Source organism: Glycine max, chromosome 1, assembly GCF_000004515.6.
Source record: "Glycine max cultivar Williams 82 chromosome 1, Glycine_max_v4.0, whole genome shotgun sequence".
Classification (NCBI taxonomy): Eukaryota; Viridiplantae; Streptophyta; class Magnoliopsida; order Fabales; family Fabaceae; genus Glycine; species Glycine max.
The window spans coordinates 39325839-39341072 of record NC_016088.4 but is presented as its reverse complement, the minus strand read 5'-3'; the positions used below and the strand labels follow the sequence as shown (position 1 = coordinate 39341072).

Below are 15234 nucleotides of genomic sequence, written 5' to 3'. Positions count from 1 at the left end.
AATCTATCCGGATTATTGATATCCTACTTACAATAATCCTATGATCAAGAACAGTTTAGATTAAAATTAGAACAAACTTGTTTCTCATTATCATAATCTCTATTATAATAACAAGTCTTTAATTTTAATCAAAGACATTATCAAATGAGCCATTTGATCAAATAATGAAATATGACAATGAAAATAAAATAATACTTTATTATTAAAATTAGAATTGATTATATGATGACTTGGATCGTGGACATACAAGTTTATTCCCAACTGCTAGTAGCCAAGAGACACCTTTCTATGGTGCTATATATTTGACATTTTTAAGAGCACTGGCACTGGGTATACACCTCTACTCAAGAAATATTTTAGTTCAGCTTGAAGGTTTGTCAAGATTGGAAGAGTCCAAATTTGCCTGACATGCTTTCTTTGCCGTTCTTTGGTCCATTTGTCTGGATCAGAATGCATTCTTATTTAAAGGTGTCTCATTGGTTCATCCATCAACATTTTCTCCTTTTTGATATTAGAATCGGGAATCCTAAACAATACGCAAAATAAAATATGAACGTTAATCTTCTGAGGTGTAATTGTTACTTTTAGTCTTATTGATATGAAATGTTGTATGCCAATATTTTTGTGTAGCATTATCTATTACATCAAGTACATACAATAAAAATATTTGATTGATGAAGAAATTGTTGAATTGGTAAATCATCCTATTTTCAACAAAAATGGTTAAAGGAAATTCATGGGTTCAAATCTAATCATCAACTAGAAATATGATTGATAAACTTCCTTATCTAGTGTTTCTTTGTTTCATAGGTTGTTATTTTATGCAGGAGAATACTTGGCTCTAACAGGAGAAAAGCTCAACGGAGTAGATCGAGATGGTTACTTGTTGGCTTGCTACACACTGTTAAACACTGTTTGCTTGCTTTATTTTAATTTTAATAGACTTTTTAAGACTATAACATTCAAAATCATTGCTTGTCTTGTCCTGTTCATATAGAGGCTTCCATTGATCATAGAACAGTTGGGGAAATTGGTTACTGATGACCCGTCTGTCATTGAAACCACTTTAGAACAGTATGGTGAGCTTGTACATCCAGATAGCAGTAGTGTACTACAAAGGTTCGACCTATCAATGACAGTTTAAAATTATGTTTTGGCATTTCTTACATGCCCTTTCTACTTTCTGTGTTGTGGCTCGATTTTTGGTGAATATTATATTTTTCTTTTATTTTAATTATTCTCAAATTCTATTAGGAAAATGCGACAAGTGAAACAAAAGATGCTTGGTGCGTTTCTACCCTAAAAAAAACTTAAAGAAGCGTCTCCATTAAGCTTAAAGGTTTCCTCGAGATCCGTGAGTTCCTTTGACATGTTTAAAGTCTAAACAATTCTTAATTTCTTTGCTCTTATAAGAAATCACATTTATAGTGTAATTCTTCTGATTGGTGCAGATACGGGAAGGTAGATTTCAGACACTTGACCAATGCTTGTTGCGTGAATACCGTATGGCTTTACAAGCAATACATAGGCAGATATTTGGGGATTCTGTGAGGTATAATTATTGCTAATCTCGGCAAACAGAAACAAATTTATTCTGTCAAAACACAAGTTGATTTGATTTCATTTTAGGGAGTGAGGGCACGCGTGGTGGACAAGGACTTGGCACCAAAGGTACTGATTGTTTGCATTATCTTATTGAAATAATAGTTTTGCCAAATTTTAAGATTTGATATTTAGTTGATTAATGGAATTTCTCCACTTGTAACAAATGTGTATATGCTATACATATGTAGAAATCCATTTTTACACAATTGTGAATCAAATATATGCAGTGGGATCCTCCAACCTTAGAAAAGGTGTCTCAAGATATGGTGGATCAGTACTTCTTATCTTTGAGTGAATCTGAACCTGATCTAGAGCTGCCCACAAACAGTAGTGAAGCATTTTTGTAGGTTCCCGTGAACAACTAGTGTGTTTGATTCAAAATCTGTTCAATCTCTCAAACATGAATCCATCAAATTCCTCCAGTCACATTTAAACACACAACGCACACGATATACACGGTTGGTATTTTGTCAGGGCCATGGTCAAGCTTGATCCACCCATTGATAATGTCGTGGTAGTTTGTAGTGTTTTACCACGATAGTATGTGGCTTGTACCATCTATTGATTATGAAGCAACTTTCTTTACTGACAAAAGGAATAACAACAGCAATTCTTAATGTTCATCTTCCAGAAATTTTGCAGTTGATGAGTTTTGATTCAAATAATATATTTTCATAATTTTATTTAATTTTAAAGCCTTTTCTCTGTACTTTATTCTTGTTCGATAAAATAGAATTTTTATTATAAATAATGGAGAATATTTAATACTTTTTAATTTTGATTTTTATTTAAATTTACCTAGTTTTTTTTGTTACGGTGATATCGTCTAGCTCTCCAATTTTTGTCAATGAGTAATGAGTGATAATCTTAATATAGCTAACATCTAACTACTTTTTCTCATTTTATTATGGTTTAAATTTTGAGGAAATATTAAAGGCATTAATATTAGTGAATCATATGAATTCTCTGTTCTAATTTGCGATTGTTGCTTGTGGTAAGACTGGTTTTTAAAGACATTATATTATTGAATAATTACATCGTTTTGTAGTTATTGACACTAGTCAATTTAATGTCATTTTAGCTCCCAAATTAGTCACTTTGGTTCCTAACAAATGAAGTGTTACTGTTACAAAATATCGTTGTCAATAACATCTCACAATATCAAGGACCAAAATAAGGGTTTACTCCAATTTCTACTATTGATTTTTCAATCAAGGGTTATCACAAAGGCTTCTTAGGAAAATATGAGAAGCCACTAACTTTAAGAAAGCTTACCTGTCCACGTATATAAGACTGTTTTCTTGCCCAAGTATGGTAAGGTTGGTATGCCCCCATTGCAATTTCGGGGTCCCTTGTTCCTTCCATAGAGTGCTGATTGATGTTTGCAGACCCCAATATGATATTCATCATCAACTATCATGCCTTAGGAATGAACATGAATCATAAAACTTCAATTTTTTCGACTAATTGCATAGACAAAGACCAACACATAAGTTTACAATTGCATTCATTACGCTCTGTTCAGTTTAAAGGTAGAAATAAAATACCGAAGATAGAAATGACGTGCAAGCTAGAGTTTGGTACGAATGATTTGGAAGAGAGTTAACCTTGAAAGTCGTGGAGCCTGCAGAATAAATTATGTATTCATAAAAACCATCTTAAATGGTAAAAGTCAATTATTTGTCTTGAATTTTTTTTTACCAAAATAATCGATTTTTTATCCTTAAAAATAAAACTTTTGACCTATCATAACTACTCACATAAAGGCACAATGTTAATTTTGTATCTCAACTTAATTCTCTCTCTATTTCATTCACATATCAAACAACTTTACAATATTATTTCTACTCTATTTCTCACCTATTTCACTTAAAACAAATAACACAACATATTATTTTATTTTGACTATTTTCTCTTTTTTAAAATTATTTTTCTTTTATTTTCATCTCTTCTATTTTTCTCTTCTAAACCAAACATAAGGTTAAAGGGAGGACACTTGCCACCAAACAAATGATTAAGACACTTATAATGACTGTTAGAACATTTGTCCTACTCATGCATTGCACAAATTAAAAAGAAAAATTTAAGACAGTTGGAGTTATCTATGTGACCTAGTAATCAATGAAAAATAATTATAAGCATGTTGCTATAAATAATGTTATACCTCTATTCTAAATTATGTCTATTGTCGCAACGTGGATCACGACGGAATGGCAAAATAAAAATTATTTAGATAAATAAATAAATTATTTTCAAAAAAAATGAAAAACTTGAGGAGTCATCACCAACGTTAATTTAAGAAAAACGTTGGAAAAATCAATAAGGATAAGGAATAGTCTACGGGTTGAGAGAAAGGATTCGGGAGTCATTTACGTTTGGGGAAGATAATAGCACCTTACGTGCCCGTTATGAAAATGACAACTTTTAATCGAGTACGCTAAAAAAATAAAGTGACTTTTAATTATTTATCTTCTCTTGAAAACATAAATTATATTTTGTTATATTTTCTTTTATTTAGAACGGGAAATCAAATTTTTATTTTTTGAAACAACAGAGATTCTATTTTATTTTTAAATTTTTTATTTTGGATCGACAAGGGATTTGTCCTTGCTCCTATGTATCCTCGGGTGCAATGAGAAAATCAGACTTACATAGTTTTTTGAAAGAAAAAAATTTGTGTGTTGAGTTAATTTTATTTTATTTTGAAATGTTTTGATTTTGGGGTAAACTTTGTGAAGTCAAGCAAGTCAAAGACTCAACATGACATTCACAAAATTTACTCACACTTTATTGAAACACTGCCAAGCAAGTCAGAGACCCAGCATGACGTGTATGAAAAAAGAAGAATTAAGTGATCATTTATTTGGGAATTTTTATTTTTTTTTAGAAAAGACCTTAGTTTTGTAGTAAAATTTGTGAACTCAAGCAAGTCAGAGACCCAACATGTCATTCACAAAATTTACTCACACGTTATTGAAACACTACCAAGTAAGTCTAAGACCCAGTATAGAGTGCACAGAGTATAAGAGTGGACTAAAGAATGCTAATGCAGATTTGCAAAAATAAATAAACAATTGACATAGTGATAGGAAATCGAATAAATAGAATGGGAATAAAAAGGGATAGAATAAAAATGGAAAGTACACTTAATAATTAAGGATGTGAGATTAAAACATGGGTAAAATAAAATGAATAATGAGATATTTATAATGCGTTATTAATTAAAATAACTAGCTAAACAATGATTAAAAAAACATTGAAGAATAAAATTAGCGATAGAGACCATAAAGAAATAAAATAGAATAGAGATATATCCAGTAATATTTATAATATTTTTATTTTCCTTTTTATAAAAAAGTCAAAGGGTTGACTTGGACTTAGTCAACGCTGACGGAGTGCTAACATGACAGGCCTAGTCACCATCCTAAGTGGCAAGGGTACAAATATAAAGAAATGAGTGTAACCATTAATTTTATTTTATTTCGGACTTCACAAAAAAAACGGGCTAAATCGAAAATGAAAATGGTGCATGTGTGGAACACAGGGTGTAAATAGTAATTCTACATTTTATTACAAAATTCACAAAAATGGGCTAGGCCCAAAACAAAAAGAGTGCATGTATGAAAAACGGTGTGTGAATATCCTTTTCGTCATATTGCACTTTGCAAAAATAGGCTAGGCCCGAAACAAAAAAGTGCATGTATTAAAAAAGTGGTATGAACAACAATTGTTGTTTTTTTTTTCGTTTTTGTTTTTTTTGTAGGGTTGGGTTGGAACCGGGTCAAGGTGACCTAGCCCAACCCGTGAATTTGCAATAGGGTTGGGAAACCTTAGTTGCCTCACGCAGAAAATGGCCAAAGGGGAACCACCACAGAGGGTGGCGCCCTGACCCCAACACCGCTAGTGTTAGGCTCAACAATATGAGACCGCCACAGGGGCAGCAGCGGTGTGACGGGGGCGAAGGTTTCGCGGTGGTGCAAACAAAAAAGAGAGAAAAGAAACGAAAAAAACGAAGGTGATAGGGCCCTTAACACCACAGGCAAAGGACCCACAGGCGCGTAGCTACCACGGGATAGCGGCAAATGGTGGCGGTGACATGAATAGGGACACTGTGGCCTCGCCGGAGTTGGCAAAAGAAAGAAAAAAAAAACCACAAAGACACGAGACGAAGAAAAGAAAATGCTTGAACAACACAACGAAATAAAAGAATTAAATGAAAATCGTCTATGCAGGTGTCGCCGGCGGCCCAGGTGCACAACAGTAAGATGAAGCGAAAAAAAAATGGAGGGAAAGGAAAAAGCGAAGAAGAAAAGAAAGAGGCAAAGCGAAAGGAGAAAAGAAAGAAAAAAATGAGGGGAAGGCAGACAGCGAAGGGAAGGGAAAGGAATAGAGGATACCTAGAGACCCCTCTCCCTTCTCTGATAGCAGTGCCAAATGTCACCCTTCTGTTGGCCAATTCTCTTCCCCAGGATCCATGCTCCTCTCCCAGACTTTCCTTCTTTCCCTTTTTTGATGCAGTGTTATCCTCTTCTTGATCTAATGGGCTCTCTTTCATAATAATCTTTTTTCTTCTTTTTTTTTTCTTTTTGATTTCTTTTTTTCTCTTTCTTTTCTTTTGTCTTTTTTCTTCTTTCTCTTTTACGTTTTCTTGCTTCTTTTTCTCTTCTTCTTTTCTTTTCTTGCACGTTTGCTTTCTTTTTTTTCTTTTCTTTTTTCCTTCTTTTCTCTTTTTTTTTCATTTCTTTTTTGTTTTCTCTGATTTTTTTTTTCTTTTCTTTATTTTTTCCTTTTTCTCTTTTTATTTTGTTTTCTCTATTTTTTTGGACTGGAAAGAATTAGGGTCTGACAACTGCCCCTCTTTACTTATCTTTTATTGAAAGTAAAAGATAATTTAAAACAAAGACATTAATTATGTTCGGATGATTTTTCGAAAGATCATAACATGAGAATGAAGAATCTTTGGGAAAAATGAATTTGATGTACCAACTAAATAAAGAACTTTGAGTTCAACGACAAAGTAGGGAAATGTGTCTCATGAAACAAAAGGCATAAGACTTTGAGTTCTATGAAACATAAAGTAGAGGAGGTTGAGTCCTATGAAAATATAAAGATAAAGGACATTGAGTCCTATGAAAACATAAAGAGAAAGGACGTTGAGTCCTATGAAATATAAAGACGGAGGATGTTGAGTCCTATGAAATATAAAGGCGAGGACGTTGAGTCTTATGAAACTATGCAAAGGACATTGAGTCTTGTGAAACATAAAGGCAAGGACATTGAGTCCTATGAAACTAAAAAGTAAAGGACATTGAGTCCTGTGAAACATAAAAGCAAGGATGTTGAGTCCTATGAAACTGAAAAGCAAAGGACACTGAGTCTTATGAAACATAAAGGCAAGGACGTTGAGTCCTATGAAACTAAAAAGCAAAGGACATCGAGTCATGTGAAACATAAAGGCAAGGATGTTGAGTCCTATGAAACTAAAAAGCAAAGGATATTGAGTCCTGTGAAACATAAAGGCGAGGATGTTGAGTCCTATGAAACAAAAAGGCAAGGATGTTGAGTCCTATGAAAACATAAAGCAAAGGACATTGAGTCCTATGAAACAAAAAACAAAGGATGTTGAGTTCTATGAAACATGCCAATAGGTACTAGTACCCAAGGGTTCAACCTTATAAGAAAGCAAGAGGTTGACTTTTTAAGAGGGTCTCTCATCCCAAACTCAAAATATAGGACATTGGATTTTGGAAATTGGCATATAAACATAAATCTACGCACTTTTAGCCTGATATGAAACATGAGTTTTGGAATGCAGAGGCATGCAACCTTCATCCTGAAATGTAGTAAATGTAGGCTTTGTATCTAGCAATGCAAAAGGTTTTGAATCATGAAAACTGTGCAATGCTCATGACATTCATTTCCTCTTTTTGTGATTTATTTTTATTTGAAAAACACAGATTGATTGTCTCCTTCTGAAATATGTGATTATTCGTGCAACCTCTTCTTATCTTTTGCAGAACCCTTAGGGGACTCCCGCAGAGTGTATGTTCTGTTTGATTTAATCACTTGACGATTTTGGATGATGGCAATGGAGCCATTTGACATTTAATCCATCAACTGAAATATTGATCTTAGGGTTCTTCCCTTTCTTTTTGTTTAAAAACTTCCATTATTCTGCACAGCAAGAAAATATAAGGCTTTGGGATCAATCACATGCACCATTGAAGGATGGCAATGGATTGTTACACTTTGGTATATGACCAAGTGAAACTTTCCTGACTTAAGATCATAGCACGATGCCATGGGTCTGTCGATCCCGCTGAAACTTGATGACATGGGCTGATCCCGGAAGAATTTATATAACAAAGACTACCCTTGGATTCGAAAGGAACCCTAGGGAGTTTGCGTGAGCGACTAACATCAGACGTACTCTACTATCACAATTGTCTTTGGGCATTTTCCATGAGTTCCTGGTTAAATAAGCTTGCTTCTCAAATGCTCAAGTGCAAACCTCAAGGCTTCTTCTTTTTTTTTTTTTAAACAACCACAAGCGAGTGTGGGTTCCATTCCAAAATCCAAACTAAAAACCAAAATTAGTCATTCCTTGATCCACATGGACTTTATTGGGCTTGTAAGGTGGTCAGGGGGTAAAAGGGCTATCAAAGAAAGGATCAGAGAGGCTCAAAGAGTGTTAAAGGGTTGTATTGAATAAGAAACCTTGAGAGCCTTGCTTGTACTTTTATTCATTTCAACATTTTGGGTTGGGCTCTACTCCATTTGTCTTATACATTAATCTTTATTACAATTTTGTGCCTTCCTAGTAAAATTTGGAGGACTTTTGTCCTTTTGCTTTGCTCGCCTTTGGCGGATTTTTTTTTGTTTTTTTTTAACATTGTTGTTGCCTAACCTAGAGCTTAATAAACCTCATGCATGTGTTGTTTGCATTGTTCTTCCTGTCAATTTAGCAATGGTTCAGACTCAAATTTTTTTTTGTTTTTCTTAAGAAAACAAATATGCTTTGGCTCGGAAAGGGTAATAAGGGATAAATTAGTGTTTGCTTTTAAGAAACACGACCATGTGTCATTTCAAATCTTGACTAGAGACTTTTACAGTTTGAATTTTGGGACAAAACCTCTGATAACACGCTCCTGATTGTTTTTTTTTTATTATTATTACCCTAGCTTTTACCTAGGCCGCCCTTTCGGGTTTTTAACCTATTGAGTGAGGACTTCTTATCTGCCCTTAAGTTCGCTTGAAGCTCATGCATGGTGCCTGTCATTGCCCCAGTGTAGGACTTTGAGGTATCCGTTGCTATCGTTTGTCAACTCTTAGTAGCATGAAGAAATGAAAGAAACTGTGCAGGTTCTCGAAAGAAAATTTTTCAGGACAAGAAATATTTAAAGGATTTTCAATTGACAGATTAAGCCAAATGACTCTTGCTCTTCAAATTTTTTTAAGAAAGACAACTTTTAAGAAAGATAAAATGGGATCGCATGAATGTCTGTATTTATTATTTATTGATTTGAAACACAGTCCATCAAATGTTTATTCAATTTTACTTGTCGCTTACGACACCACAACCAAATGTGTAGAACGAGTAAGACATTCACAAAATTTACTCACTTTATTGAAACACTTTCAAGCAAGTCGGAGACTCAGCATAAAGTGCATGGAAAAAGGAGAATTGAGTGATCATTTATTTGGGAATTTTATTTTTTTTAGGAAAGACCTTAGTTTTGTGGTAAAATTTGTGAACTCAAGCAAGTCAGAGACCCAACATGTTCTTCACAAAATTTACTCACGCATTATTGAAATACCACCAAGCAAGTCGAAGACCCAGCATGGAGTGCACAGAGCATAAGCATGTACTAAAGAATGCTAATGCGGATTTGCAAAAGTAAATAAACAATTGACATAGTGATAGGAAATTGAATAAATAGAATGTGAATAGAAATGAATAGAATAGAAATAGGGAGTACACTTAGTAATTAAGGATGTGAGATTCAAACATGGAGGAAAACAAATTGAATAACGAGATATTTACAATGCATTATTAATTAAACTAACTAGCTAGACAATGATTAAAAAAACATTGAAGAATAAAATAAACGATAGACACCATAAAGAAATAAAATAGAAAAAAGATATATCCACCAATATTTATAATTATATTTACTTTCATTTTTTTTTAAAGCCAAAGGGTTGACTTGGACTTAGTCAACATTGACGAAGTGTTGACACGGCAAACCTAGTCACCATCCTAAGTGGCAGGGGTGCACATATAAAGAAAGTAGTGTAACCATCAATTTTATTTTATTTCGGACTTCACAAAAAAACGGGTTGAGCCCAAAATGGTGCATGTGTGGATTACACGGGTGTAAATTGTAATTCTACATTTTATTTCATACTGCAAAAATGGACTAGGCCCAAAACAAAAGGAGTGCATGTATGAAAAAAGTGTGTGAATAAACTTTTCTCATATTACACTTTGCACAAATGGGCTAGGCCAGAACAAAAAAGCGCATGTATTAAAAAGGTGGTGTGAACAGCAATTGTTGTTTTCTTTTTGCATTTTTGTTTTTTCTTTTAGGGTGGGTTTAGAATCGAGTTAGGGCAACCTGACCCAACCCGTGATTATGCAACAGGGTTGGAAAACCCTAGTTGCCTCACCCAGAAAACGGCGCGGCCAAAGGGGAACCACCACGGAGGGTGGCGCGCTGCCCCCGACACCGTTAGTGTTGGGCCCGACAATATGATACCACCACAGGGGCGGTGGTGGTGTGATGGCAGTGAAGGTTTTGCAGTGGTGTAAACAAAAAAGAGAGAAAAGAAACGAAAAAATGAAGGTGATAGGGCCCTTAACGCCACAGGCAAAGGACCCATAGGCGCGAAGCTACCACGGGATAGCGGCAAATGGTGGCGGTGGCATGGATAGGGACACCACAGCCTCGTCGGAGTTGGTAAAAGAAAGAAAAAAAAAAACACAAAGACGTGTGACAAAGAAAAGAAAACGCTTGAACAACGCAAGGAAATAAAAGAATCAAATGAAAACCGTCTATGCAGGTGTCACTGATGGTCGAGGTGCACACTGGCGAGATGAAGCGAAAAATGGAGGGAAATGAGCAAGCAAAGAAGAAGAGAAAGAGGGAAAGTGAAAGGAGAAAAGAAAGAAAAAAAATGAAGGGAAGGCAGACAGTGAAGGGATGGGAAGGGAATGGGGGATACCTGGAGACCCCTTTCCCTTCTCTGATAGCTATGCCAAGTGTCACCCTTCCGTTGGTCAATTCTCTTCCCTGGGATTTGTGCTCCTCTCTGTCATTTCTCCCAAACTTTCCTTCTTTCCCTTTTTTGATGCAGTGTTATCCTCTTCTTGACCTAATGGGCTCTCTTTGAGAGCCCAATAGGTCATAATAATTTTTTTTCTTCTCTTTTTTTCTTTTTGTTTTCTTTTTTTCTCTTTCTTTTCTTTCTTTTTTTCCCTTCTTTATCTTTTACGTTTTTTTCTTCTTCTTTTTTTCTTCTTCCTTTTTTTTTCTTGCACGTTTGGTTTCTTTTTTTTCCTTTTTCTTTTCTTTTTTCCTTCTTTTCTCTTTTTTTCATTTTTTTTTTCTTTTGTTTTCTCTGATTTTTTTTATTTTCTTTACTTTTTCCTTTTTTTTTTTGTTTTCACTGTTTTGTTTTTTACCCAAACAAAATTAGGGTCTGACATCTATATGTAGGGGATTGCTACTAGAGGCAATGAAAATCCTTAGTCTATCATATTATGTATGTTGCATGTCCAGTGACTTCATATCTCACCCCCTCTTTCTTTCTTGAGTGTGGCTCTGTTGAATCACAAGCAATGGATAGACGAGCAATGTAGCAAGAAGATCACTCATAAATCTAGAAGGTGAAAAGCTCAAGGCGATTAGGAATATGAAATATCTCATGTGAAGACCCCTCCCTTCAAGATAACCTTTGTTATGGGTACTTTGATAAGAATAGCTCTAGGATAGTCACCTCAAAAGTTATATTTGTGTCATTTTTTGTAGGCGTCTCAGTTTGGTTAAAGTTTATTATTAGTGATGGTTTGTTGGGTTAAAGTTGGTTAGTTATTTGGAGAAATGTATTTTAATTATGATTATTTAAATATTTCATTCTACAAACCTATCATACACATTTCTTAGTTTTGATCATGAATATAACCCTTATATTTTAATGCTTGTGATAATTCATACACATTTTCCCATATCCAACAATTTATCAGATATCGACAAACAACGACACATCCTTAAGTTTTATTTAAATTTGATTTTATTATTGTGAGATTTTTATTTTGTTTATATTCCCACTATATATTCTATAAAATTATTGAAATATAATACTACCTTCATTCCTTTTTAATGGTTGGATTTCTTGATTTTCTTTTCTTTCTATTTTTCTATCATTGGTAAAATTCAAGATCATATTAGTTACTATTTTATCAATTATATCCTTATTTTTCTTCTTATATTTAATTAATTTACACGTACATTTGGTATGGAATGAAAATAAAAGAGGATAAAATAGAAAATTCAACAAACTATTTTATTAAAATCAAGAAAATATATTACACTTCTTGGTTTCTACAGAACATTCTTAACTTTTTATCAAGTACATGGCCGTTATAAGTTTTATATTCTTCCCATGCATAAACACATGCGTGTATACTCTTCATTTCCACATGTTCGATATTTTATAAATTAAAATACAATTTTTTTAACCATTGCAAAAAATTTACTCGTAATTTTTATCAACTTTAATTGAACAAATCCACCTCTTAAGAAAGGCATTCATCATCCTTTATTCAGGAATTATACCTTACCTCAAAAAGGCCCTTTCCTCGATTGAGCCATAGGCTGCTGAGCAGGCATTCACCAACATTGCCCCTTTCCTCGATTGGGGGGACTACCAGCAACATAGCATGTCCACTTTGTGTGAGCCGTCTGCAAAGAAAAAAGGGAAAAGAAAAATTAACAATTAAATTCAAATATCAATATAAAGAAAACAATCAAATTTAACAATAATAGTTAATTAAAAATAATAAATATTTAAATTCAATAACTAATTTAAAACATAAAAATCTAAATAAACAAAAAATATAAAATAAGAATAAACATTAGTTTTTTTAAAAATAACAAAAAAATACATGTTAATAAAAAATTGACAAAAAATCTATTTTAATAAACATTAAATTCAAACATATCAGTAAAACCATTCAATTTAATTTTCAGTTTAAAGATAATAATTAACTATAAAATTAATAAATACTTTCTATAACCATTTTAAAACATAAAAAAATATAATTTAAACATTAAAAATATAAGTTAACAACAAATATAAAATAATATTAAACATTAATTTTTTAAAAATAACTAAAAAATAAATGTTAATAAAAAGGTCACAAACATTAATTTTAATAAACACTAAATTCACATATATCATTAAAACCTTACAATTTAATTTCCAATTTAAAATAATAATTAAATAAAAAACAATAAATATTTAAATTTAATAACCATTTTAAAACTTAAAAATCAAAATAATTTAAACATTAAAACTATAAATTAACAACATATATAAAATAAGATTAAACATTAATTTTTTTAAAAAATAACTAAAAAATACATGTTAATAAAAAAATGAAACACGTTAATTTTAATAAACATTAAATTCATATATATTAATAAAGCCTTACAATTTAATTTCCAATTCAAAAAATAATAATTCACTAAAAAATAATAAATATTTAAATATGTAATGGCCTGCATTGATTACACAACTATCAAAACTAAGGTTTAATTTTATTTAATTGGAAAAAACTCTTTAACTTATATTTATGAAAATACTATAAAAAAAAATTGTGATTTCAAAGCTAATAGATAAATAAAAAACCTACAATGTGAAACATGAATAAATCAAACTTTAACATGAATAAATCAAACTTTAGTGCCTAGCTCATAGCATTTCAACATTTTAAAGGAAGATATGTCTTTAAATACATGAGACTCTTGAAAGATAACACAGAATAAACCTAAGTTGGTCATTTCTATACATAAATAAGGAAATAAAACAACATAAAAAGAAACCATAACTTTGTGTCCATGCCAACCTTTCCACAATGCTCCCACAAGGTTGATCTAACTCCAAGGCTTCTTAAGAGAGTGCAACTCCTACAAGTTTGTTCTCTTGAATGTGTAGGACGAGATCATCATAATCATAACCACATGTGTCACATACAAGGGTAAGCTTATCAAAGAAAAATCATTCATATGTATACATGAATTCAAAAAGGTAAAGGAAGAAAACTAAACTTTGTCAGCTTCAAAAATACTATATGTATAGTCATCCTGAATTTTTATACAAAATCAATTTGTGAACTTATATCAAAGATCAACCATTTCTAATAATATATGCTACGTAACCATGACCATACAACCTCTACCAATATCAACAACATAATTCCATTACAAGGCGACATCATGAGAGATGAACATTATGATCCCCTAGACAACCTCTATCCTCAAGATTGACTCTACTCTGTGGAACTTCAACATCATATGAGCAGTCCCCCATGAGTCACATCCCTTGACATTGTTCTACTCTCAGACCACTCAAAGAGTCTCTTGGGTTAATCCTATGAGAGAAGTGTGGGTAATGACAATTACCTCTCTAGGTTTGCAAGTCCTTACATCTATAGGGATTTGTCCACTTGTCTATTCTATAGGTTCATTCCCTATAGCCACCACGAAAACCCTCAACAATAGGTTGCGGGCCAACCTAAAATCTCAAATTGCTTGCCTACTTATATGCACTATGCACCAACTCGCATATACATTATATTTCTATGCACTAACTGTGCACCCACCATTTTCCCAATGACAAAGGAATATTTTTGTGCACCTACCACATTCCCAACGGTGAAACATATTTGTAATTCCTTACCATTTTAAATATGACACCTTCATATTTCCATCTCAACTGGCTCACTTAAGGGTCCAAATACATCTAAACAATCCACAACCACAACAACAATCCATTTTCTATACACTTAAAGTGTTAGTAAACCTTTCGGGAAGTAGTTATCAACACTTTGACAAGTCATTCAAAGTCAAAAGATAGGGTGGATAATCAAGAAGATATTCAACTAAGTGAGACCCCCATATTGCTTTAGTGGATTAGAGTTTTGGCGTTGAACTCACATAGCTAACTCCTTTTAACATATAGTGATTACTTCAATACAAGAATCACATTCTCATCACATATATATCATCATCTCATCAACATTCCATTTCAATTTCTCAAAACATTTTAATCTTAGTATTACATTCAACAAATAACAATTATATTTCATCATGTACATATAAATACCTCAACTTAACTTAATTATCTTAACAATAACCAAAATTCCTCAACAATTCATATAAGTATCTCAATCAACAATATGATTATCTCAACAGGAAAGAAATATTTCATAGATATATTTACTACATTTGCTTAAGCCTTTATAAGATTCATAAAAAAATTATGGATGCACTCAGGATTGGTTTCAAACATTCAAGAAAGGATTCAAGGTAAGATAATATTTTGCCTAAATTTAGCTTAATCCAG

The 15234-nt window shown here is 32.7% G+C and overlaps 1 pseudogene; it reads left to right on the top strand.

Annotated features, from left to right (window-relative positions):
• The first annotated feature begins 736 nt into the window (after positions 1-736).
• Positions 737-1952, top strand: LOC100817770 (3-hydroxyisobutyryl-CoA hydrolase-like protein 2, mitochondrial; annotated as a pseudogene).
• Positions 1953-15234: the final 13282 nt, after the last annotated feature.